The 25744-nt window shown below is 32.5% G+C and overlaps 1 protein-coding gene across 3 annotated transcripts in view; it reads left to right on the top strand.

The window, feature by feature from the left end:
- Window positions 1-25744, top strand: part of LRP1B (LDL receptor related protein 1B) — a 2473587-nt gene that overhangs the window by 1191133 nt on the left and 1256710 nt on the right. The window lies entirely within an intron of this gene.

The following is a 25744-nucleotide window of genomic DNA, read 5'->3' as shown; positions in this document are numbered from 1 at the left end:
CTATTCTGGGCTATTAATAAATATTGTTCAATTTATTCTATAATAGGCTGATAATAATTGCTTATTGCATATGTTTTAAGGGTAGTTAACATGAGATAATCACTTTAAATATTATACATAAGATTCTATATGGCTTCTTCTAATATCTCTGCAGTCAGATCTCATTTCATGCATTTCATATTATTTTATATTAGTTAATTAATGAGGATTTTCCCCTTTCATTAACAATTAGTAAATTAAGCATGAGATAGGATTTTCTTTTCTGAATTTAGATTAAACTAAACATTTCACTCATTGATGTTATAGTTCTCATTTCCATAAAATGTCTTTAATTTTTAAAAATGTCTATGAACTTATATGGAAAGAATTTATATTTTTCCCCTCTTTTTCCTTTTTTTTTTTTTTTTTGGAATTATAGAAGTGGCTTAGTTAAGTTCTACTTTTTTGGCAAAACCTTTAGGAAATTAGTTTTGAAATTTACGAAATATATATATATATATATATATATATATATATATATATATATATATATATATATAATGCACACAGTTATGTTTTGGTTTTCCTCCAATTAATATTTCAGATTTGAAATACTAATGGACTTAAGAAGGAAAATGGTTGTCCTTTGTGAGTTCAATTGATTCATACAATATTGCTGGTGATACTTAAGATAGTATATAATCTGATAAACCCTACCACTTCTTTTCTCTTCACTCCATGAGAATGCCACTTGTGAATGAGGGAATGTTATAGGAGTTAGAAAGTAGATGGTAACGTAATATAAAACCCAGGAGATTTGATAACTTTGGAACTTATAATGGAATATACAAATCTTTTCACCTCTAGGTCACAAGCTTGAATACAATAATGGACTATATTGCTACAAAATTTTTAGTTACTATGTGAAGGTTAACTGAGGTCAGGACCTTAAGAGAAATAATTTACTGGTTAAATATAGTTAATGGTAAAAATTTTAAGATATACAAACTGGTACCTGACATAAAGAACAAAAGGGCCAGTTTAACCAATTATTTCTATAATTCTATGGGTGAATTACTTTCTGCCTTGACAAAATCCTTTTGTTGGGATATGGATATGGAATTATGATATTAATGAGTGTATTATCTGAATATTTATTGAAACATTTCAATTCTTTTGACAAAAGATTGCATCAATTATTGTGCGTGTGTGCATCAATTAGTGTCTGTGTGTGTGTGTGTGTGTGTGTGTGTGTGTGTGTATATAACAGACAGAGATAGAAACAGAAATAAAGACAAAGAGACATAGAGGGAATTGTGAGTGAGAAGTTTGTCAAGGCTACGTGCAATCTGCAACCTGCTAATGACATAAAGGAATCCCTATCACTCTTTTTTTCATAGGGATCACTGATATAGAATAGCCATGAAAGTATCTCAGAACTATCTCATATTGATCATTAAGTTAAGATAGAAATTGTTAGATAACAGTTCCTATAAAGGAGATCTGGATATGTAATTGGGTTATAAACTTAATTTGAGCCAATGGCATGTTAAACAATAACAACAACTCTTCCCCAAAAAATTCAACAAATCCCCAAACCTTATAACTTTCTAGCATCATTCCCAAAGGAAATCTTAGTTTTTTTTTTTTTTTTTTTTTTTTTTTTTTTTTTTTTAATATGCTTTTTATGTACCAGCTATATGCATGGGTAATTTTACAGCATTGACAATTGCCAAACCTTTTGTTCCAATTTTCCCCCTCCTTCCTCCCACCCCCTCCCTCAGATGGCAGGTTGACCAATACATGTTAAATATGTTAATGTATAAATTAAATACAATATATGTACAAAAAGAATCAGACTTTGAAATAGTGTGTAATTAGCCTGTGAAGGAAATAAAAAACGCAGGCAGACAAAAATAGAGGGATTGGGAATTCTATGTAGTGGTTCATAGTCATCTCCCAGAGTTCTTTTGCTGGGTGTAGCTGGTTCTGTTCATTACTGCTCTATTGGAACTGATTTGGTTCATCTCTTTGTTGAAGAGGGCCATTGATCATCATATAGTATTGTTATTGAAGTATATAATGATCTCTTGGTCCTGCTTATTTCACTCAGCATCAGTTCATGTATGTCTCTCCAGGCCTTTCTGAAATCCTCCTGTTGGTCATTTCTTACAGAACAATAATATTCCATAATATTCATATACCACAATTTATTTACCATTCTCCAATTGAGAAATCTTAGTCTTATAGTAAGAGAATCTTATTATCAGGATTAAATAAATAATACTGCTATATTCTGCTTTTGTTGGACCGCATTGAAAAGTATTGTGTTAAATTCCAAGCATAATATTTTACACAGGTTATTGTTAGGTTCTACAGTTTTAAGAAATGCCAATCATTACACTGAAGGGATTGGAGATATTGCCATAGGAAAACTAATTTAACAGTTGGCATCATTAGTTCAGAGAATTGAAGATTTAGGGAAGAAAAGATAATTAACTTTAAATATAAGAAGGGTTGTTATGTGAAAGAGAGACTATGCCTCCTCAAGTTCAACCCACAGCCTAGAAATAAAAATTGAGGTTGGAAGTCACAAAGGAGCAGGTTTAAATTTCTTCCTAAATGTTTGTTGAATTGAATTTTGACTTAATTCAAGGACATATTTCCTAATAATTATTGTGATTACAATTTGAATAACCTGCTCAAGGAGGTAGTTAATATATCAAGTTCTAGATGATCACTTCTCTAGGTTATGGAAGGGTTTCTTGTTAAAGTATCAATTGGATTCAATTTTCAAATGTATTAATCTGTGATTTTCAGAAGGAAGTTCTTGATGAATTGAAAATCACTAAGATTAATATAGAACTAATCTTGTGTAAAGGATTCCTCAAGCATAAGCCTTTCCTGAATGTGGAAAACCTGAATTCTCAGTCCATGAGAAAATGAATAATTGCTAAATAAAGATTGTAACATAGATGAAAAAATAAAATTAGTTTAAAATAATCCACACTTCAATAGTGCTATTTGGGAAGAGAAATACAAGAACACATGATGTCATTATCAAAGTACTATAGTAAAATGCTCATTATGTTGGAATTGAGATACATGATTTATATGCCAGAAATTTTTGAATTAAATGTTATAATTTATCATTTTGAAAGGGGAATGTTAAAATAGTTGTTACACGCTAAATGTTAAAAGAGGTTCCCAGAGCATGTCCCTATATGTTTTTTTTTTTTTTGCATTTTTATATACATATTTAATTAATTTTCAAACTTGAAATAAAAGGGTTTTTTAAAATTTCCTTTTCACAAATATAATGATTGTCATAGAGAGAACTCAGCTGAATTTAAAGTTGTCTAAACTAAGAATTGATTTATGCAGAACCTAGACGCTGAAATGACATATCCCTAATTACGTCCCTTACACAGTACTAGCAGTTCAAACCTAACAAAGAAAAATTGATTTTAATTTTTAGTGTTTTGGGTAGTTCTTGAAAGTAAAACAGGGACTGAAAGAAAGAAATTCATTCCCCAACATTACTAAAATATTTGCTATACTATGATTTAATTGCACTAAATAATTATAAATGATAGGCTTCAGTCTCATCACCAGAAATGGAGTAGACTAGGAGAGAAGAATGACTCTTCTCACCATAGAGTTACTTAGGCAGTGGAAAAATGGAAGCCATTAAATTTCTTAAGGTCTCCCAAACCATTTTCATATTATGCTCTCTGCCAGTGGTGGTCATAGTTTTTGGACACATAATTTTTTTTTTTAATTTTAACCCTTTTAACTTGAAAACAAGAATATCAGGTTTCTATGTTTTGTAGGTATTAAACTGGTCACTCTCATCAACACTGTAGTTGTCATAATTGTGTTTTTCTCCTCCTCCTCCTCCTCCTTCTTCTTCTATGGGTAATTTTAATTCTTACATATTTTTGCTGATAAAAAAAAGATTAAAGAAAATAGAGAAAGAAAAGAAAGAAAGGTATCCTGCTGCTAGGGAGATAGTAGAATAAATATTCATTTATATATGTGATTTAAGGGACACCAGGAAAATTTATTGTTAAAAAATATTTTCCCAAAAGTTTTCTGAAAATCCCTTCCTTCACTCCTATTTGTGTAGAATTTTCTCTTGTTAAAATTCAAAGCATTGTACTTTAAAGGAAATAAATGCCCTACAAAATGGTATCATAATTAAACATACCATAATTTAAAACTTGGTGTGAATGAGTTGAACAGATGATTTTAAATGCTACAAGCAACTGAGATGGTGAAAAAATGTATGTAAAGTCTATGTCCCAGGAATTATCTGGGCAAGGCAGATCTGGGAAAAATCATATAGTAGTATTATGAGTCATGAAGGGATCAACATGAGAGAACCAGGAACCTAGGTGAAAATGAATTTAAAAAGATGAGAGGAAGAAAGTCAAGAGTCATATTACAAAAACCTGAATGGGAGACTGAAGAAGACAATGTGTTTATTTTGCCTCTTTCATTTTATCCAGGAATGGCTCTCCCTATATTTTATGTAATCTCTCCCAAATTGCCCTGACATATTTTCTAGGCTTTCTTTACAAAATTCATCAAAATTTGCATCTTCTTTCACTAATCATGAAACCAGAAAGAAGAATAGCAAGTAGGGGCAGGTCAAGAGGACTTCAATATATTCCTTTTCTCCTTTTTACATGAAATTTAATAATACCCTCATTTTGTTTCATCTCCACTATCTCTTATCATGTGGTCCCATTAACTGCTATGTCCATCCCCTCTTTGCTATGTGTGGTACTTGGAATTCTCATCTATTCATGGAGCCTTACTCTGGTATATTCTTTCTCCTGTGAAAGCTCCAATAAAGATTCCAATGGACTGATACAAGGCCATTAATAATGCATGATATTTATTTCTACTTGACCATTTAGATATTGTGATGCATCAGGCTAGCTACTATACTAACATTTCTAAAGATTTTAATTGTTGTGATAGTGTTGTATGTATTAGAGGCACAAAACAAGAAACAATGATTCATTATGTGCTGAAAGACTTTTTTTATTCATCTGTATTTTAAGACAATATTAACGAAAAGTAAAAATACTAAACTAGGAACCGATGTATGTCCACTTTCTTTACCTCTATATCTTAACTAAAATCTAAAAGTGGAACACTTTGTCTTTGAGTGTCTATCAATGATGCATTTATGTCCTAGGAGTTTGATGATTAAATATCTTTGCTTTTTTGTTTTGCTTTGTTTTGTTTTGTTTTAAACAGCAGATAGTAACAAAATTTTTGGCATAGCATTTGTTATTTGTAATGCATTTGTAATGCAAGCCATCCTAATTAAGTCTTCATTTTAGGAGGAAAAATAAGTCTTATCACATTCTGAAATTAACTTTCTTTTCTTATCTTGAAATTGGGCAAGTCTAATAAAAAAGAGAAACATAAAGAAGAAACTCATTAAAATTCAGAGAAATTAAAATTGGAAAAGATGCATTGTGTCATTTAGTCCAGAAAAAGAAAAGCAAAATTATTCCTAGTTTTCCATTTCTTTGTCTCACTTAAATTGTAATAATGAATAAAATTTTAATTTTCAATGAAAAAGTTTAGCAGTTGAGGCTAGCAGTTGCATAACAAGTCCAGTTTAAGGTCTGTGTAGTAGATATAAGACATCATTTGTCAGTTAACAAGGTTAGCTTATAGTCAATAGTGAGGACTAATTAACTTATACAATTTTGAATAACATGGATATTATCTCTTCTGATTGCCTAGAGTTTTACAAATTCTGTAGTTGTTAAAATATATTCTAGCACATACTATGGTTATATCCTGGGCCAATGAGTATATTGACAGAAATCTTTGCAGAACATTCTTCTGGGAATCTCATAACTTTCAATAAATTAACTATAATATGAAGAATTTTAAGTAATAAGACTTCTTACAATGCTTCCATTCATTAATAAATGTTTGGCAAGTGCTAGGACCATGCTTCTGAAAAGTTGGGGTGAAGTTGAGGTAGTAACTTTTATCTACTTTTTCTTAGTTTTCCTACTGCCCTGCAACTATTTCTTATCTTGAGATGATAATGCTTGTAATATATTTTTTTACTATTTAGTTTTGTATTCTTAGACTTCTGTAACCTCATACCTTTTATATAGTAGAGTAAAAGTGCTATAAAATCATAAGCATTTGGTCAAAATTTCTAGGATTGAAAAAAAAAACATTCAGAGTAACCCTGAAAATTTTAATTAAATGTATAGAGGTTTGGTTTACATGATGATGCCTGAATAAATAGTTCAATATCTTTGATAAATGCATATTCTTAGAGTTTCTTTCTGGATTCCTATAGCAATGTAGTAAATAACTGCACAGAGTAGTTTTTTTCATTTTTTAGGGTGTATTTACTTGGAACTTATAGAAAGAACTTCTTTTCAGTCCTAGTATTCTTAAATCAACATGCTGACTTTTTTTTTTAATAAACTCTGCTATTATTTTTCTCTTTCCTTTTTAAAAAAAATCATGTTAAAAAAGAGGAAATCACTTATTTGCAAATTTAACTAGGATAAGTTCTCAGAGGATCCAATATCTGCAGAATTTTAAGCTCAGAAATGGCAATTTATGGCATTAAAATGTCTGGATTGAAAAATAGGGATGAAGTGCTCTTCTGAAACTAAAATAGTTCCTAATGTGCATAATTAGAGAAATGTCCACAATGACATATATTAACTATTTCACTGAGCTTTCTGTAACTTTTGGTATTTGAGCGATAAAAGATATGTGGATAAGTATTATCTAATACTATGAATTCATTCTATGTATTGATAATTGTGTTTTCACCCATTAGTTTATTTCTAATTAAATATATATTTATGTTTTGTTTTATTAATTTTGTTTAGATACTTGGAATCATCTTTAGGCATAAATAGTAAGAAAATATTCTTTTAAAATTTTATTTATTTATTTTTTATTTACAAAACATATGCATGGGTAATTTTTCTTTTTTTTTTTCATTTTTTCTTCTACTTCCCTTATTTACTTTTAAAAAAAAATTATTAATTTTTATAATTATAACATTTTCTTTGACAGTACATATTCATAGGTAATTTCTTTTTACAACATTATCTGTTGTACTCCCTTCTGTTCCAAATTTTTCCCCTCCTTCCCTCCACCCCCTCCCCTAGATGGCAGGCATTCCCATACATATTAAATATTTTATAGTATATCCTAGGTACAATATATATATGTGCAGAACCGAATTTTGTTGTTGTTGTTGTTGCAAAGGAAGAATTGTGTTCGGAAGCTAAAAATATTCTGGGAAGAAAAACAAAACAAAACAAAACAAAACAGTGCTCACAGTTTATACTCATTTCCCAGTGTTCCTTTTCTGAATGTAGCTGATTCTGTCCATCATTGATCAATTGGAATTGGATTAGCTCTTCTCTATGTTGAAGATATCCACTTCCATCAGAATACATCCTCATATAGTATCATTGTTGAAGTGTATAATGATCTTCTGGTTCTGCTCATTTCACTCAGCATCAGTTGATGTAAGTCTCTCCAAACCTCTCTGTGTTACTCCTGTTGGTCATTTCTTAGAGAACAATAATATTCCATAACATTCATATACCATAATTTACCCAACCATTCTCCAATTGATGGACATCCATTCATTTTCCAGTTTCTAGACACTATGAAAAGGGCTGCCACAAACATTTTGGCATATACAGGTCCCTTTCCCTTCTTTAGTATTTCCTTGGGATATAAACCCAGGAGTAGCACTGCTGGATCAAAGGGTATGCACAGTTTGATAACTTTTGGGGCATAATTCCAGATTGCTTTCCAGAATGGTTGGATTCTTTCACAACTCCACCAACAATGCATCAGTGTTCCAGTTTTCCCACATCCCTTCCAACATTCATCATTATTTGTTCCTGTCATCTTAGCCAATCTGACAGGTGTGTAATGATATCTCAGAGTTGTCTTAATTTGCATTTCTCTGATCAATAGTGATTTGGGACACTCTTTCATATGAGTGGAAATAGTTTCAATTTCATCATCTGAAAATTGTCTGTTCATATCCTTTGACCATTTATCAATTGGAGAATGGCTTGATTTCTTATAAATTAAAGTCAATTCTCTGTATATTTTGGAGATGAGGCCTTTATCAGAACCTTTAACTGTAAAAATGTTTTCCCAATTTGTTACTTCCCTTATAATCTTGTTTGCATTAGTTTTGTTTGTGCAGAAACTTTTTAATTTGGTGTAATCAAAATATTCTATTTTGTGATCAATAATGGTCTCTAGTTCTCCCTTCTTCCTCCACAAGTCTGAGAGGTAGACTATCTGAATGGGTAATTTTTCAATATTGACCCTTGCAAAACCTTCATATCCAACTCTTCCCCTCCTTTACCTGGAAGTTATGGGTTTTGGGTATAATATTCTTGGGAGTTTTCATTTGGAGGTCTTTTTCAGGTCATTGGTGGATTTTTTCATCTTCTATTTCACCCTCTGGTTCTAGAATATCAGGACATTTTACCTTGATAATTTCTTGAAACATGCTGTCCAGTTTGTTTGTTTGTTTGTTTTTATCATAACTTTGAGATGGACCAATAATTTTTAAGTTATCTCTCTTGAATCTATTTTCTTCCAGAAATGGTTTCACAGGTTTTTTTTTTTTTTCTATTTTTTTCTTTTTCTTTTTGGTTTTGCTTTATTTTATTTTTATTTCTTATAATTTTTACCTTCCATCTGCTCAATTCTTTTTTTTTCTAATTTATTTTATTTAAAGTAACAGAATAAGAAAAAAGAAAAAACAGAAAAAGAATATAAAACTCAACAAAGTTCAGTAGTTCCCTATTACCTCTAAAAGAAAATATAAATGTTTCTAATTCATATGTTTTACATAATAGCACATATGTAAACTGTGAAACTGTCTGCCACCTTCAGAAGAGGAGAATGAGAGAGGAAGGGAGAAACAATTTGGAAACATGAAATGCTAAAAATCTTCTTGACATGTAATTAGGGGGAAATTATAATACTATTGAAATGTTTATATTTCTTTTATAAATCCCTACACAATCTGGCTCCAATTTACCTTTTAAGGGTCAGTAAATATTGTTGCCCCTTGAATCTTTTATGTTCTAGTCAAATTGGCTAAGTTACTGTTCCTTGTACTCTATTTTCCACTTCCTGTTTCTTTTCCCTTGTGGAGGCTAACCACTTTCCAGATTTGTAAGGCTCTTTAGTAATGCTTGTAGTAACATCTAGGTTTCTCAAAGAATTAGTCTAAGCAGCATCTTCAAAAAAAAAAAATAGCCTTTCTTGAATCTCACACTTATGGTTGCTCTTCTCTTCCAATTGAGATTATTTTTTATTTCTTTTTCCATTTCACAAATTCTGTTTTTTAAGGGGTTGTTCAAAAAAAGGATCTAATTCAGTTTCAATTGATCAATGATGGACAGAATCAGAGAAGGAACACTGGGAAATGAGTGTAAACTGTTTGCATTTTTTGTCTTTCTTCCGAGGTTATTTTTACCTTCTGAATCCAATTCTTCCTGTGCAACAAGAAATTCGGTTCTGCACACATATATTGTATCTAGGATTTACTATAACACATTTAACATATATGGGACTGCCTGACATCTAGGGGAGGGGGTGGAGTGAAGGAGGGGAAAATTTGGAACAGAAGTGAGTACAAGGGATAATTTTCTATTTTGTCAAATGTATTTTATAAGGAGTTATATGCCATTTCCATTTCACTAAATCTATTTTGAAAGGAATTTTCTTCAGATAATTTCTATATTTCCCTTTCCAAACTCTTGCAAAGTTCTCATTTTCTTTTCCCATTTGTCTTCTAACTCTCTTTTAATATCTTTTTTTTTTTAATTCTTTCAAGAGATCCTTGTGAGATAGAGACCAATTCATATCACCCTTTGGGGCTTCATCTTTAGAAATCTGCTTTTAGTGTCCTCAGAGTTTGAAATCTGTCCTCTTTCTCCATAAAAAACTATCTATGGTCATAGTTCTTTTTAGTTTTTTGCTCATTTTTTAAAAGATTGAAGTTTGCTTTTAGGGCAAAGGGGAGATTGTCCAAACTTCCTCTACAGGTGACAGTGGCTGCAGTGGGTCAGTGCTGACTAACTTCTGGTGCTGGGTGGCCAGGAACCAATATTCTGGGGTTTGGGGGCTCACTATTTGCCTTTTGTATTTGTGTTGTATATGTTACATCTAATCTGTTGATTTACTGGCTTGCAACCAGTACAGAATAGCCAGCACTGTTGTAAATTCCTTCCAATAGATTCCCCATCACTTGAGCCAATACCACCCTGGGTCTCTACATTGCCTATGCTCAGGGGATTGCATTCAGCTGTCTGTGCTTGGCTTGACTGATTGAAACAGACTTTTTCTTAAGATCTTCCAAATTATCTTCTGCTAGAGATTTGTTACACTTCAAATATTTGTGGTTTCTGTAGTTCCAAAACTAATTCAGGGGCTTTAATTTGCTGTTAATCTGATGAATATGGGGGGAGCTCAGAAAAAGAGGGGTCTTCCCTTCATCATCTTCAATATTTTTTATTTACTTGTGTTTATTTATCTGTGTATATTCTACAGCCCCAGTATATCCTGAGGTCCTATAGGGAATCTTAATAAGGAATCCCAGTGAATCTTGGGAATGTCTACGTAAATTTGTTTGCTGAGAACTTTGAAAAGCATTCCTAGCTATCTCATAAATCTTAGGAAGCATCAGGAGGATTGGCCATTTTCCTAGAGTTTTTATTAATGAATATTATTTATGACAGGCCTATGTTAACTCCAGAAACTTGGCTAATTCCTAGAGTAAACACAGTATTCCTAAAGGAATAAATAAAAATTTTCTTTGAGGGACCTCTTGCAATAAATCATCCCTGTCTCTGAGTAGGACTGTTCTGTCTCAAGAGTTACATATCAAGTGAGAATATTTAGCATGATGCCTTCTTTGTACTCAGCATATTAAAAAACTCATAGTGGAAAGGGACTTGGAGAGCTCAGTTAGAAAGTTGGAACTACTTGCCTAACACCCACCCGTGTCTCATTAGAGACTCTGGGTCACTGTGACTTAGGCTCTCTTAGCTGTTGGAATCTAGATCTTGAAGCTTCCTTGTAGTAGTGAAGATGTATGTTGTATGTTGTCGATTTATATTGTCTTGGTGATCACCTTATTTGTAAATTGCACACTGCTTTAATACTATATTTCTTTTCCCCCCTTATATCTTGTTTAAATCAAGGTTCTGATCAGTAATAAACTTGTACCTACCCTCTTTATGACCATGCCTGCTGAATGAGAATTCTGAATCTGGGTTAATCCTACAGCTACTTAAAAGCAAAAACTTTCATTTTTAAAATTTATGTCCTAAAAATTGTATCAATGTTTGGCATATGGTAACAGTAACAACAAAACAATAATAACTAACATTTATATGGCATTTATTATGTGTCAGGGACTAAACAAAAAACTTTAGAGGTAATATATTTTTTAATCCTCAAAACAACCTTAATATATATATATGTGTGTGTGTGTGTGTGTGTGTGTGTGTATTTTAATTTTTCTACAGTTACATATAAAAATGACATTTTTGGTTATACATGTACATTTATATCATATACATGTACAAAATATGTCCATTCATATTTCCTTATGAATCACGTTGGCAGAGAAAAATCAGAACAAAATGTAAACACCATGAAAGAAGAAAACCAGAAGAAAAAGAAAAAAAGTGAATATGGTACCTGATTTATACTCAGTCTCTATAGTTCTTTCTCTTGGTGCAGATAATGTTTTCTATCTAAAGTTTATAGGGATTTATAGGGATTGACTTGGTTCTGCTTGTTTTACTGAGCATCACTTCATATAAATTTTTCCAGACCTTTCTAAATCAGCTTGGTCATCACTTTTTTAAAAAAGAATAATATTGCATTACTTTCATATACTACAGCTTATTCAGCCATTTCCCACTTAATATACATCTAGTCATTTTCCAATTCCTTGCCACCACAAAAAAGAACTACTACAAACATTTTTGCACATGTGACTTTTTTTCCCTCTTTTATTATTTCTTTGGGATATGATCCCAGGAGTGGCACCACTGGGTCAAAGATATACACAGTTTTATAGTCCTCTGGGCAAAGTTCCAAACCACTCTCCAGTTTAGCTGCTTTATTTCACATTCCACCAACAATGCATTAATGTCCCAGTTTTCCCACATTCCCTCTAACATTGATCACTACCTTTTCCTGTCATCTGGGCCAATCTGAGAGGTGTGAGGTGGTACCTCAGAATTGTTTTAATGTGCATTTCTCTAATCAATAGTAATTTAGAGCGTCTTCTCAGACAACTATAGAGGACTTTAATTTATTTATTTAAAAATTGCCTGTTTGTATTCTTTGATCACTTATCAGTTGTAGAATGACTTATATTCTTATAAATTTGAATGAGTTCTTTATATATTTTAGAAACAAGGGGAGCAGAGCCAAAATGGTAAAGACAGGAATTCTTCCCCAGACCCTAGGATTAACCTGCATGAAGTGCAAACACCTCTTGGCTAGCTCTGTAAAAATAACATGTGGGAACCTCTTAGGCTAGCTGGGTCTGGCTAGAGCCTCAGTAGGAACTACAGAATCTTTTACCTCCTGGATTGCTCTGGAGTCAGGCTCTGAGTTCTGGAAGACTGAGGCTAATTGGGAATGTTAGGCCCAATGTTGGGCCCAATGTCAGATAAAGCATTTGTACCTATGAGTGCAGGGGTAGTGATGCAAGGATACTACTGGCTCTGGGCACTTGGTGGAGCGGGGAGAAGTTCTTGGTTTGGGGTTCCTGTTCAGAGGGAGAGTTGAGGAGAAGCCAGAGGCACCATCCCTGCCACCCCAGGATTAAAGGTACTTATACTAATACCTCTTATTTAAAAAAAAATTAAAAAATGAACCAGCAAAGAAGAAAGAACCCCACAATAGAAATATACTGTGGAGATAGGAAAAACAAAAGTTCATCTTCAGAGGAGGACACTGAAATTAAAAAAAAAAAAATTTCTACCTCGAAGAATAATGTGAAATGGCTCCCTGCCCAGAGAGACTTTACAGAAGAATTCAAAAAATGATTTAAAAGTCAAATAAAAGACATTGTGGAAAAACTAAAAAAATAATTAAAACCATCCAAGAAAAACCAAGAAGATTATGAAAAGAAAGTTAACCAACTAAAAAATAATGAGATAGAGTCTTAAACTGAAAATAACTCTGAAAATTAGAATTTGGCAAAAAGAAGCCAATGAAGACCAAGAAATAACAAAACAGATTATAAAGAATGAAAATATAGAACAGAGTATGAAACATTTTATAAGAAAGATGACAGATCTGGAGAACAGATGAAGAAGAGAAAATATAAGAATATTTGGTCTGCCTGAAAGTTGTGACCAAAAAAAGGACCTTGACACCATAATACAAGAAATAATCCAAAAAAATTGTCCTGGAGTGATAGAACATGAGGGGAACATAAGAAATAGAAAAACAGAATTGAATCAAAAGCTCAACAGTGATAGGAAAAATCTGTGTGTGCATATGTGTGGGTTATGTGTATGTATGTATCTCTCTCTATGTGTGTGCATGTGTATATATCTATATATCTATATAAACATAGATATATAGATATCGTTTTTAAACTCAAGGGAAAGACAGTGTTAACCTAAGGTTTTGCAGGAATGTGAAGGAAGTTAGGAAGGATGAAGTAGATAAAAGTAGATAAAAGAGAAATGGAAATTTAGGAAAGAGAGGATGATTGAAAAGGCAAACTCTGGTAGAAATTGGATTCAAGGGCACAAGTATAGATGGTGACCTCAGAAATGAAGACTGGAACAAAGTAGGACAGGACAAAAGATGCTATTGAAGGTATGTGAGTTATAGGATTGTAGAAATAAAGGGGACCTTTCAGTGATTATCTTAATAATTTTTAGGAATATATGAAGTGGGATCTTCTGCTGAGAAGCATTTGGGATAAATCTAGCTACCATGAGAGAGGAAGTTTATATCAGATATTGGGATTTACAATATGAGAGAAGTATAAAAGAATTGGCATACCAATGAGGCAAGTAGGTGGCTAAGTGGATAGAGTGCTAGGGTTGAAGTCAGAAAAACCTGAGTTCAAATGTGACTTCAGATATTTACTATATATGTTATCTTGGATAAGTCATTTAATCTTTGTTTCATTTAATCCATTTAACAAGGACTCCAGTATTTTTGCCAAGAAAATCCCATGGAAATTTGGACACAATTGAATAACTGAACAACAACATGTATCACACATAAGATAATACGTTTCAGTGAATTAAGTCAGCATGATTATATATATGGCTCCTAATTAGCAAGGTTACTGATGGGATGTATAGTTTTCTCAGCTGGAAAGAGCAGATGAAAACCAATGGGAAGAGTATGCAAGATTGTTTGTCTAGAGCATGTTACCTCCTGATTTCTGCTTCCAGCTGGGAAAAAACCCAGACAAACAAACAAAACAGTGTACTTCTCATCAATTACTTTGCCAATAAGGATATATAAAGTCCTTTTCACTGGCATCACAACATAAGAACATAGAAGGGGAAATGATAATCCATAGTGGAGGTTTTAAAAGGAATGAGTTATGATGGATAGAGGACAGTAACTTAATGCATCTTTATGAAATTTTGCTATTATCATAGGGTCATAGAGCTAGGGTGTGATTTAAACTGAGACTGAGAGATTAAATGATTTATCCATGATTATACAGTTAGTGATTATCAGAGAAAGGATTAGAACTTGTGTCCTCTTGACTCCAAATCTAACAATCCACATACTAATACCAGTTAGCTGCTTCCTCACCTTCCTAAATTATTAACTCAGGTATGTTATTCTTTCTTGAGATATGGATGTAAAAGAAATTTATATCATTTCATAAAAGATGTTTCACATAGACACATAACCACAAAAACAATTAAATAAAATGTAGGAGCAATCCTATTAAATTATGAATGGTTTTTCATTTTTTTTAAAAGAGAGATTAGTTTAGTTCTGATTTGGAATTTATGTCTTCTTCACCTTATCGACAATATCTTCACATTTTATAGTTTAATTTCATAATTTTTTTATCCATAATTCAGCATCTTATTTGAATAATGTATTCTTTTTTTTTTGTTTTAAAATTATCTCCCCACACTAACATTTTATATCTAGCTCATTCTCAACTTTGCAATATTTAAGAGTACTTTTTTTATCTGATAGTCTTAGGTTTTCACAGATTCATCTTCATATTGTCTCACATTCTGCTGCTGTTCTCCTTCCAGAGATGTTTATATTATTTTTCTCTTCAAATTGCTTACATACTTAATTCTCACTTCTAATTTCACACTGATTTTCTTTCCTGTAACATACACTCACAGAATTTACATGTAATAAATAAATAATAGGAATTCCAATTCCCTTTTTAAAAAAAACTTTTTCAGTATTCAGTGGGAAATAATTGTTTTCTTCCTGGTGAGCCCCAATTTTCTCCTTTAAATTGAGGAAATTTCTTCTTTTACAAGCTTTCTTACCCTATGTTTGGTTTATCCATCATCTTAATAGCCTGTTTAGTCCTATTTTCTTCTAGGTATCAGAAAGGAATAAGATATTTCTTTCTTTTTCTTTTTTTTTTAATTTAATGGGAAGAGGAAGAAGGTGGAAGGAGTTGATAAATAGAATAATCTTTGTTACTTTTAAAAAATGATAAGAAATACATAAATAAAATATGAAGATATAAAGTTATGATATATGTGTAATTTTTGTTTGTTTTGAAGGCAAGTATGTTACATTCCCTCAACACCTCCATCTTCCTCATTGGCTGCCATCTATCATCTTCCTAGATCTCACTCTTTTCACTAATGCATTTTTCTAATTACATCTTATAAAATGAAGCATTGGTTAACCTAATATTTATCACAAGGGCCATCCTTATTCTCACTTTTCAATCTGTTAGCATTCTAATACAGACCCTCACAAATTCTTAGGGCAGAATATTTTTCATTCCTGTAAAAAGGAAGTTAAAAGTTGTCCTCTCTCCTCTGGAATCAATTAAGAAGTTAGCTATCCACCTCAGCCACCTCAGCCTCTGGCCATTGAGTTCAGACCACCTCTGAATATTTTCTTTATATTGTGAGTTCTTGTGAAAGGAAGTTTAATTTTTATTATATTTCAACAAATATTGATGTAAGTAGCCATTTGTTGATTGAAGTCATCTAATATGCATTATAGTGTTTCCTCTGGGAAAACAGTCTCTGAAGATAAAACTCTCTAAGACCTTACTTTTAGCATCACATTTATTCTTGGCAGTCTTTTATGCTCATTACCTAAGCAGATCAGACTTTGTCAAGGGGCACAGACAGTTTAGGTGATAATACAAGTAGTAGTGTAGGCAATGCAAGTGGAGAGGGATCAGCTTCATGTAGCCTTCACTAACATTCATCATTAAGTGGGAAAAGGGAATTATGCCATTAGTATTTGATTATTTCAAGGGCTTCTAGTGTTTTTAGTGGTAATTTGGCACCAAGTCTTGACCCTCTGCTCAATCTTGTCCATTTGTCTGAACAGGGGAGCCAATGGTGAATAATTAGCAAAAATCCTTACATAAGCATCCACTGCAATAAAGCATCTCAGAGCTAACATTTTAAGTGTTCTTCCTTCAGTAAGTAATTTGTAACTTTACTAGCTTGATGGCTATTTTTATTACATTCAAATAGGACAAAAAACTGATGAAGAATAGCTTTTCCTTTTTTTTTTCCTTTTTCCTTTTATTGATTCTCTTGCTTCAGAGTTTTCTTTCTGAGGTTTCAAAGCCTATAACTACCACAATTCTAAAGCAAATATTTGATCTCATCAAATAATTTACCTTGAAAATTTAGCTAAAACAGCAAAAATCAGAATTTGATCCATGAGATAACCCCATGAAGACATGATCTGTATTCTTCTTTGCTAAAGCTTTCCCCTCACAGAAATTCTTACTGCTCTATTTATATTCATAGTACATGACTTCTCATTACAATAAAGGATCTTTTAGTCATTGCTGATATAATTGGCTACCAATTATTAAGTTCTACACAAAGTTTGACCATATACAAATCCCTCACACCAATTCTTTCTGCATTTCAATATATGGCCATTTAAGGCAGTTCCACTGAAATCCATTTCAGGTGTCCAGGTGGATCAGCCCAGAACCAATTTAATCTCAGTACCATCTTGGCATCTAGGTTATGTTTGTTAATTTGCATCTCATATTCAACTGTGGTAATTCTAAAAGAAACATTTTTTTATAATAGAAGTTTACAATTAATAGCAAAACTTACTTCTTTCAATAATTATGCCCTTTCTTCCTTTCTATACCTTTTGATAAACTAGATAACATTATGTAATGAAAAGAACCTTTGATTTATAATCAGTGGACCCACATCCCAATTTATTCTTTGATAGTAATTATTGGTATATCTTAGTATTTACCATTGGTTTGACCATGGGAAAATCATTTAACTTTACTGTCTCAGTTTCCTCAATTGTAAAATGATTAGATTGTCCTATGTGTAGTATAATGTCCCTTCCAACTCTAATCTATAACTGTATTATTCTAGGTATTGATTCCTGCTTCCTCAGTGAATATAGAGAATTGTGTTAGGATTATAAACTTTCTCATTGTCATATTTCATGCCTTCCTTGAGCTTTTTTGGGGGGAAAGAAAAGGAAGAGTAAAACAAAAGAGTTAAAACACACACACATTCCTAGTAATACCTTCAGGAGAGGTAAATAACTTTCTGATTAAGTCAAGAAAGGGAAAATGTGATTGGTTCAGGAAAAAAGAATAGCTATACCCTTGAAGGCTTTGAATAACTAAGCTTCAGGGACAGAGTAAAGTTCTAATGTAGTTGTCACAAAATTCAAGATATTCCACTATTTTAAACATAACAATTGATCAAAAAGTTGGAACTTTAAGGAAATTATGCAATCTTGTTGAAGAATTATAATTTTATATATATATGTGTATATATATATATATATATATATAATCAGTAATATCAATGAATATGATACAGAGTAAATAAATGATTAAAAAACTAACAACAACAAAAATCCAAACAACCCCCTCTAAAAAAAAAAAAAAACAAAACAAAAACAAAACAAAAAAAAAAAACAACAGTGGGCCCCATAGAGTAAGGACCTTCCTTTTCTACTATGACAGTATCCCAAAAGGATTAGGAATAACCAAATGGAAAGTAGGAAAATGGGTTGCATTTCACCTTACTAGGCCACCTAATTCTGCCATTTACTTCCAATACAAACACACTATAACCTCACTAATTTCCTATTATACTTCCTACCCTGCTCATTCTTTCCACATTTTTTCAAGTTCCCTGTCTTCCTGCTTCTGTTCTTGATGTCAGGTCTTAGAGGTAATTCCCAGTCCTGGCCCCATAACAGCAAAAATGCAAATACGACTGGAAAAAATCCTTTCCTCTCCAACTTACACATGCCCATTCTCTGCCTCTTCAAGTTATCTTTTTATTTATTTTTCAAATTTATTTTCTTTAAAGAAACAGAATAAGAAAAACATAAAAGGAATACATAACAAAATGAAACAAAGCAAAAAAAGAACATTGTGTGGACAAAGAAGTGGAAGTGATATCAGTAGGTGGAGTAGGAGAAGGAGGGTCATTCTAGTGGCTGTGGAGAGAGAGGAAGTAGGTGTGGAGATTGCTAGATCTAATCCCCTGACCTTCAAGGCAAAAGACCAAGAATAAAGACTTTTACTTATCCTGACACCTTTTTGATTCTAAGATATCCAATGTCCCAACAGATTATAAAGAATGAAAAAAAATAGAACAGATTGTGAAACATTTTATAAGAAAGATGACAGATCTGGAGAACAGATCAAGAAAAGAAAGTATATTCAAAATATATAACAAGAAATACCAGTTCAAGAAAGTATATCTATTAGTATTTAGTATTAAAGTATTAGTATTAGTATTTAAATTATATTTAGGAGTGTCCTTTTCTTTACTTCCTTATAAATTGTTCTTTTGTTCTCTGCTATACATTTTTATTTTATTCTTTTTTTCCTCTCTTTTATTCCCTCATCATCCCCAAGCAGGTTATAGTGAAGAAAGGATATATTTATATACATATATGTAGATATTTACACATACCTCCACATGTACCCACATATCTTTTCTATTCCTGCTTAACCTTTGTTTTAACTTATTTTTCTATTACATAACCACTTTTTATCCAAGGATTCTTCCCTTGTCTTCTTCCCTCATCCTTTGCTTCCCTGTCCATCCCTCCCCTCTTATTTCTTTATAGATTTTGGAGGATGGTAAAACCTTCATCATACATACATATATATATATATATATATATATATATATATATATATATATATATATATAGTGTTGCCTATTTAACCCATTCCCAATGAATGAGTAGGTTTTCAGAATTATGAAATCTTTTTCCCCCTCTTATGCCTCTATGTCTATTTTTCTTCTGCATCTCATTAGTAGGACATAATTGATATTTTTACCTTGACTCTACCCCAGTCTTTCTTTAGAGCTTCCCTATTGTTGATGTCAACCTTAAACCTATGCTATAATTTCCCATGTTAAAAAATAATAATAATAATAAGTTATCCATGTTGATATTAGTTCTTATATGTTAAATTTTCTATTAAGTTCAGGTTTGGTTGATATAAAGTCTGCAAGTTCATTGAATGTCCATTTTTCTCATTCTTTATTATGAATAATTTTACTGTATATGATATTTTTGGCCTCAGACTTAGTTTTTTGATTGTCAGTAGATATGGTTCCAGGACCTATGGTCATTTATTGTGGCTGCTTATAAATCCTGTACAATTCTAATTGTAGCTCCAGCATATTTGAATTATGTTTTTTTCTTGTTTCTTCCAAAATTTTCTCTTTGATGTGGGGGTTTGAAATTTGTCCCTATGTTTTCTACAAAGGATCTGTTTGAGGTGGTAATTGGTGGATTTTTTTCTATTTCTATTTTTCCCTCTTGTTCTAATCACTCCAGGACAATTTTCTTGGATTAATTCTTGCATTATTGTGTTAAGGTCCTTTTTTGGTTACAATTTTCAGGCAGAACAATTATTGTTATACTTTCTTTTCTTGATCTGTTCTCCAGATCTGTCATCTTTCTTATAAAATGTTTCACAATCTGTTCTATTTTTTTTCATTCTTTATAATCTGTTGGGACATTGGATATCTTAGAATCAAAAAGGTGTCAGGATAAGTAAAAGTCTTTATTCTTGGTCTTTTGCCTTGAAGGTCAGGGGATTAGATCTAGCAATCTCCACACCTACTTCCTCTCTCTCCACAGCCACTAGAATGACCCTCCTTCTCCTACTCCACCTACTGATATCACTTCCACTTCTTTGTCCACACCCACTGATCTAGCCAGCAAAGAGTTGAATAGGTTCATCCTACAAACATGTTAATATAGAATTGTCCAATTGGTAATTAGCCTCATATGCTGGTTATCCAAGTGTATCTGGTCAATTCTAGACCTTAACAATAATCTGTTTTGTTATCTTGGTCTCTTATACCTTCATTGGCTTCCCCTTGCCCAATTCTAATTTTCAGAGGTATTTTCATCTTTGAGACTCTGTATATCTTTTTGGCTTTGTTGGTTGACTTTCTTTTCATAATTTAAAAAAAAAAAATTTCTTCGATAGTTTTTATTTTCTTTTAAAGATTTTCCTCCATGTCTCTCATTTCATTTTTAAATTCTTTTTTATGTTCTTCTATAAATTATATCTTGGCAGGAAACCATTTCACGTTACTCTTTGGGAGAGAAGTTTTTTTGTTTTTTTTTTAACTTTAATTTTCTTTTCTGAAGATAAGCCCTAGTCTTTCCTGTTTCCACAGTATGTTTCTGTGATAGGGTTCTTTCTTCTTTGATGGTTCATTTTTTTAAATTAAGAGGTATTAGTGTAAGCACCTCTAATCCTGGGGTGATAAGATGGTACTCTGGCTTTACTTCAGCTGCTGACAAAGAATTTCAAACCAAGAGCTCCATCCTCCTGCAAGTGCCCTCAACTCACAGCATCCCTGCTCTCCTGCCTCTGCACTAACTAAATGCTGTTTCCTTCTTTTGCATCCCATCAGCCAAGGTTCCTTCAGTCTTTCCAGACTCAGACTCAGACTCCACATGTTGTCCAGGAGGTAAAAGTCTCTGTAGTTCTTACTGAGGTTCCAGCCACATCCAATTAATTCTAGGGGTCCCCACTTGTCATTTTTATGGAATTGCCCATAAGTATTTGCACTTCACTTAGGTGAATCCCAGACCTAGAGTCTTTCTTTGTTATTCTGTCTGCTCTTTCTCATATCTTTTCGAGTTGCATGAGGATCAACCCTACTCTGCACCAAGTCTCTTGATTTTTCACCCAGTCTCTGTTTGCCCTGAGGCACAAATTTGTTTTATTTGTGGGGGAAATGGTGAGAGCTTGAAATTTACCAATCTACTTCTCCATCTTCCCAGAATTCTCCCCTTTTCAGGTTATCATACTTCCATAGCAAGGATCCTTGAGTGGGTGCACCTTGACTGTCCCTGTCACTAGTTCATAAATGTCCTTTGCTTTTCTTTTCATTTTAGGTGAGTCAGAGAAAGTACCACAGTACCAGGAGAGACAAGTGGGTGTGATTTGTGGTACATCTCTCATAATATTATCTTTCCCTTTCAAGACTGTGCCATTTCCTCTTTTTTGGCAGGGATAACACCATTCTCTTAGTCACCCATGTATTAGACTTTGGTGTAATTTTAACTCATCACTCCACACATCTACACAATTGACAAATCATGTAGCATCTATCTTTCTAGCATCTCTCACATCCTTTTTCACTTCTCCAATTACAGGGTTTCCATTTTCTTTAAATTCTTTACTTCTTGCCTGAACTATTGCCCATAACATAGGCAATGGGTCTCTGAGTCTGAAGGCTCAACATTCTAACTTCCACACACCTGCCAAACTTATTTTTATAAAACAAAGGTATGATTGTTATACCTACTCCATAAATTCCAATGCCTCCTTCCTGAGTATAGGATCAAATAATTATTTTCACATTGAAACTCTTTACAACCAGATCCTAACCAACCTCTTTAGGCTTACTGTATAGTTTATTATTTATAAACTCTAACATCTAGTCAAAATCTTTTTCTATTATTCCTTCCTATTATTATTCTGTCATTCAAAAACCCAATTAAAGTATGAAAATATGAATAGTAATTTAAAGTGTATTACCACTGTGTATTATTCATCTTTTTCAGCAGAGCTTATGAAAAGAAGAGGAAAGGATTTATAGTGAAAGCTTTCTGCTGAGTGGAAATCAGAGACAATTAACTTTGTTTGTTGTTTTTTTACAGTGTGTTCAGGGAATATTTCTACACAGAGAAGCATGACTCCTGTTGGAAAAAAAATCTACTATATATACTGATTATTATGACTTATCATTTCATTGTTGAATGGTTTGCCTTTCATCTTAAGGAAAAGAAATTCACCTGTTTGGCTAAATAGACTGATCAAATTAACTGAATAATTAATTACCATCAAAAAGAGTATTCTTTTGAAGCCCACCTTATCTCCTGGAACATACATATAGATTTTTAGACCATAAAAATATATGATTGCTTTCATCAAAAATATAATTATTAGTAATATTTCATCCATTAATAAGTAAACTACTTAAGATATTGTATCTTTTCATCTTTATCTCATCTTTTTTAGTTTCCATTTTTGTATATGTTTTGTAGGATTCATAATATATTACATAGTGTAATATAGCTATATAATTTACAAATAAATATTGTACATGTATTAGGAATGCATACAGAAAAGGTAGTATCTGATTTTAAAAGAAAAGGCTGAAAACACTATCGTAGAAAATATGTGCTATCAAGGAACACATTTTTTTACATGACTCTTTAAATGTCCTCTTCATGAGCATTTGGGGTTTTCTTGGCAAAGATACTTGGCAAAGAAACAGGGCAGGTAAGGGGTCTAAGCGAAAGATGGTGTCAGGAAGTTCATAGACAACATGGGGTAATGCAGCATTAATGAAGAGGAAGCTAAGATAGATTGTTTAATGGTTATTGCTGAGAGTTAGGAAAATTGACTGGCTTCAAATTGGATCTCAGACAATTACTACCAGTGTGACTCTGAGCAAGTCTTTTATACACTTTATCTCAGTTTCTTCATCTGTAAAATGATTTGGAGAAAATAATGACAAATGACTCCAGTATTTTTGTCAAGAAAACCCCAAATGGTCACAAAGAGTCAGACACAATCAAAACTACTGAACAAATATAGAAAATAAAATTCAGGTAGGTCAGAGCTAGTCATGTCAGAATGGTTAAGCAAGTCTCATTAAGAAGCAAAGAACCATTAAAATTTGAGAGTGACCTAACAAGAGCTTCCAGGGTTCTAAGACTGTTTATGCCCAGAGAGTTAGCTGAAGACTTGCTGTCAGCTATACTTCTATTTCAAAACAATTTTTTTTGAGATAGATTCATTTTTATTAGTCAATTTGCCTTTATTACTTAAGTTTGAAGTAAAAAAAAAATCTGACTGGATTACATTGAACTTTCAGAATCCTGCATGAAACAGTGGTTATATCACTAGATTTGGAAATTAGGAAGTCTTGGTTTCAAAACCTGCTTCATTTCTTTAATAGCTCTGCTTTCCAAGGAAATCAATTAACTTCTGGCCTCAGTTTCTTTATCTCTAAAATGAATTTGATAATCTCATGTTTTTCTTCTAACTCAAAATCTTTATAGTTCTATGATCTTTTTGTGTCAGAGGTGGTTCTGGTGTTCTTTCTCATAAATCTTACTTACATTGACATGTCAGATCCATAATTGGTGAATTCTGCTTCCTTTACATTGCTAAGGTTAACCTTGAATGATTGAGGCTTTTCTTTAGCACACACTAATTCATGAGCATTTACTAGTATGCTCTCCTCACTGATTATCGATCAATATCAACTGTCATATTAGACAATTTGCTTTGGGAAAAAAAAGTGTTTACTACAAACTATATTCTCAACAATTTTTTCACAAGTACATACAGAGCTCAGAGGAAGTAGGTTTAAAGTTAGAGCACATGATATGAAGGAGATAGTTCACAGCTTTTACAAGTCTTTCATAGAGTTCTCATGATGTTCCCCTTAATTATCACAGTCTATCTTTCAGCTGGGCTCCTTGTAAATCCTAAACTTGCCCTTTGTAAAGTACTAAAGTTGCCCTTTACTTAATGTATCACATTTGTCCTCAGCTCGCATTGAAGACACTGCCAATAGTTGTTCTATAAACATTCCTAGGGCAACTACAGGGAGTTAAAAATCTTTCAAAGTTCACTCTGTGAAAGTCTGGGCAAAAATAAATGAACCAAAGGCTTTTATTTCCTCAAACCTAAACCTACCTTCTCAGATGATTTCCTCTCAGGGGCTTATTTGGAATGTATTCTTCCCTTGGACTAATCTGTTATTAGAATTCTGTTTTATATTGGTTCATCATTTTTATATGAGCCGCGCAAGATATGACAATCTCTTCAAACAATACTAGCATCTTTCTATATAGTATCATTTAATTTTATCTAATGATTTTCACTCCTTCCAGAAAGTCAAAAGACTTTTTTACACCCAGTTTGTTATCTATTGATTCAATAGAAGAAATTTAAACTAATAGAGTAATTATGGGATGGATAAGTTTGATTGATTTATTGGAGTCACATCCTTAAAATATGTCCCATGGATGTGATGCTGCCAGAGAATTGTCTTTCCCATCTGTGATAGAGAGGGGAAGAAAGAATATGAGAGCATCTTTTCAATTAGACTCTGAATTCTAATTCTAATTCAAGAATCTGAATGAAACATTTTCCAAATCATTTTCTACAAAGAGACATTATAGAGTAATGATGTCAGAATGGATGCTTATTCAAGCCTTTTATCCACAAAAAATCATTTGATACTTTTCTTCATTTATAATTTTTAATATCATTACATGGTGAAATAAAAAATGTTGCTTCTGTATTCCTATGGGAACCTCATATTTTGCTGAATTTCTTACATATCAACTTTTCAAAAACAGATTCAAGTCAAAGTGCCCCTATGAAAATCAAATTCTGATTTTATTCTTTCATCCTCAGCACTTTTGTCACTTTGACTTGAGAAACTAAAGCAAAATATTGTATTGACCATTCTATAACCAGCCCAGAAACCATATTGACTTAAAATAATATAGCTTAACTCTGAAATTGCCCAGTTCTAATTAAACATTTTTTTTGTTTTGTTTTGTTTTGTTTTGTTTTGTTTTGTTTTGTTTTTCTGGTTCTCCTAAAAATTGTGACATGGAAAGACAATGTTCATCAAAAGCTCATTAATCCTAATGTCAGTTCTGATGCATATCCAGAAATGTGACACTGAATAAACTGCTTTAACCTCTGGCCTCAGCTCTCTTAATGTATGGTGGGAGGACTCTATTCAGAGAAGTATTGAAAGAAAGAGCTTAGAAATCATTTATTTCTGCCTATAGCTTCTAAGGAAATGTATGTCTCAGCACTTCTTTGTATCATGGTGCACATAAGGCCAAGCATACAGGTTTGCGCTCTCTCTCTCTCTCTCTCTCTCTCTCTCTCTCTCTGTTAATTAATTTTGTTCTGCTCTGTAGATTGTGCTTCTAACCCTAT

This window comes from Sminthopsis crassicaudata, chromosome 3, assembly GCF_048593235.1.
Source record: "Sminthopsis crassicaudata isolate SCR6 chromosome 3, ASM4859323v1, whole genome shotgun sequence".
In the NCBI taxonomy this organism is placed as follows: Eukaryota; Metazoa; Chordata; class Mammalia; order Dasyuromorphia; family Dasyuridae; genus Sminthopsis; species Sminthopsis crassicaudata.
The sequence above is the reverse complement of the archived record's forward strand: the minus strand, read 5'-3'. Positions and strand labels throughout refer to the sequence as shown.